Source organism: Chiloscyllium plagiosum, chromosome 44 (genome assembly GCF_004010195.1).
Source record: "Chiloscyllium plagiosum isolate BGI_BamShark_2017 chromosome 44, ASM401019v2, whole genome shotgun sequence".
NCBI classification, from domain to species: Eukaryota; Metazoa; Chordata; class Chondrichthyes; order Orectolobiformes; family Hemiscylliidae; genus Chiloscyllium; species Chiloscyllium plagiosum.
This window is the reverse complement of record NC_057753.1, coordinates 10105220-10107223: the sequence shown is the minus strand read 5'-3', so window position 1 is coordinate 10107223 and position 2004 is coordinate 10105220. Positions and strand designations below refer to the sequence as shown.

At 46.5% G+C, this 2004-nt stretch overlaps 2 protein-coding genes across 2 annotated transcripts in view; one reads left to right on the top strand and one right to left on the bottom strand.

Moving 5' to 3' along the window:
• Positions 1-2004, bottom strand: part of LOC122543651 (zinc finger protein 91-like) — a 331816-nt gene that overhangs the window by 96539 nt on the left and 233273 nt on the right. The gene's annotated exons all lie outside the window — the stretch shown is intronic.
• The window catches only part of LOC122543541, a 5472-nt gene that overhangs the window by 902 nt on the left and 2566 nt on the right, over positions 1-2004 (top strand). The window lies entirely within an intron of this gene.

The window sequence follows — 2004 nt, the reverse complement described above, 5'->3', positions numbered from 1 at the left end:
TTTTCCAGCGGCTCCTGTTCTTGTTCCTTCAGCCACCGGCGCCATTCCTCTCCCACACTCAGCAACACTGTCTTTGTCTCACTGCAGCACCTACACTGCACATGCGCCAACACGCAAGGGGCGGGGTTCCGATGTATGACGTCTAACCGGTGGGGGGGGGGCGTGGTTGGATGAGTCCTCCAACCAATCGGAGACCATGGGGGCGGGGCGATGGTTTTGCCGGCCCCCAGCCACATGAAGGTGTTGAGAAAAGGTTTAGATGTAGTTTTTTTTTTAATTCTCAGCCTTTTCAGAAATGGTATTCCAGACTACTGGAAGGGTGAAACATTGGGAAACTTTCAAACATCAACAAAGGGATACTAAAAGAATTAATAAAAATAGATAAGATAAATTACAAAAGAAACCTTGCACCAAACATCAAAAAGAACAGCAAAAGCTTCTGTTGGTACGGTAAAGGGAACAGAGTCGCTAAGGTAAGTATTGGTACACTTGGAAGATGAAAACGGTGAGTTAATGGGGGAATACTGAAATGGCAGAGATGCTAAATCAATAGTTGTCCTCAGTTTTCACATTGGAAGGCGATAGAACACTTCCTATTGGAATGGGCAAGTCAGAGGCTATAGAAAGGGTAGAACTTAAACAATCAGTGTTGACAGGGAAAAGGTACACACCAAACTATTTGGATTGAGGACAGACAAATCCCCTGGGCCTGATGGCCTAATTCCTAGGCTCCTGAAGGAAGTGGCTGCAGAGATAGTGGATTCATTAGTTACAATATTCCAAAGTGGGCGGCATGGTGGCACAGTGGTTAGCACTGCTGCCTCACAGCGCCAGAGACCCGGGTTCAATTCCCGCCTCAGGCGACTGACTGTGTGGAGTTTGCACGTTCTCCCCGTGTCTGCGTGGGTTTCCTCCGGGTGCTCCGGTTTCCTCCCACAGTCCAAAGATGTGCAGGTCAGGTGAATTGGCCATGTGAAATTGCCTGTAGTGTTAGGTAAGGGGTAAATGTAAGGGTCTGGGTGGATTGCGCTTCGGCGGGTTGGTGTGGACTTGTTGGGCCAAAGGGGAAAAGCTTCATTAAGTTTATTTAAGACTGAGATAGATATGTTCTTGATTGTCAACGGGATCAAAGGTTACGGGGAGAAAGTTGGAGAAGCTTATCAGTCATGATTGAATGGTGGAGCAGACTCAATGGGCTGAATGGCCTAATTTCTGCTCCTATGTCTTATCATCTTATGATTTCATTTGATTGGAAAATTGCTAATATATTCAAAATGGGAGGGAGGCAATATGTGGGAAATTGCAGACCAGTTTGTTTACTATTTGTTATAGAGTCATAGAGATGTGCAGCACGGAATCAGACCCTTCAGTCCAACTTGTCCATGCCGACAGATATCCTAACCTAATTTAGTCCCATTTGCCAGCACTTGGTCCATATCCTCTGAAACCTACCCATCCAGATGCCCTTTAAATGCTGTAATTGTACCAGCCTCCACCACTTCCTCTGGCAGCTTATTCCATACAAGCACACCATCTGTGTGAAAACATTGCCCCTTAGATCCCTTTGATATCTTTCCCCTCTCAAACTAAACCTATGCCGTCTAGTTCTGGACTCCCCCACCCCAGGGAAAAGACATTATCTGTTTATCCTATCCATGCTCCTCATTGTTTTATAAACCTCCATAAGGTCACCCCTCACCCTCCAAAGCTCCAGGGAAAACAGTCCTGGCCCATTAAGTCTCTCCCAAATCCTCCAACCCTGGAAACGTCCGTATAAATCTTTTCTGAACCGTTTCAAAGGTTATGGGGAGAAGGCAGGAAAGTGGGGGTGATCAGCAGACTTGATTAAATGGCGGAGCAGACTTGATGGGCTGAATGACCTAATTCTGCTGCTCTCTGTGAACTTTTAAACTCTGGAGCAGGCATGACTTGTATCCGATCCAGAATTAGATTAGATTACTTACAGTGTGGAAACAGGCCCTTCGGCCCAACAAGTCCACACCG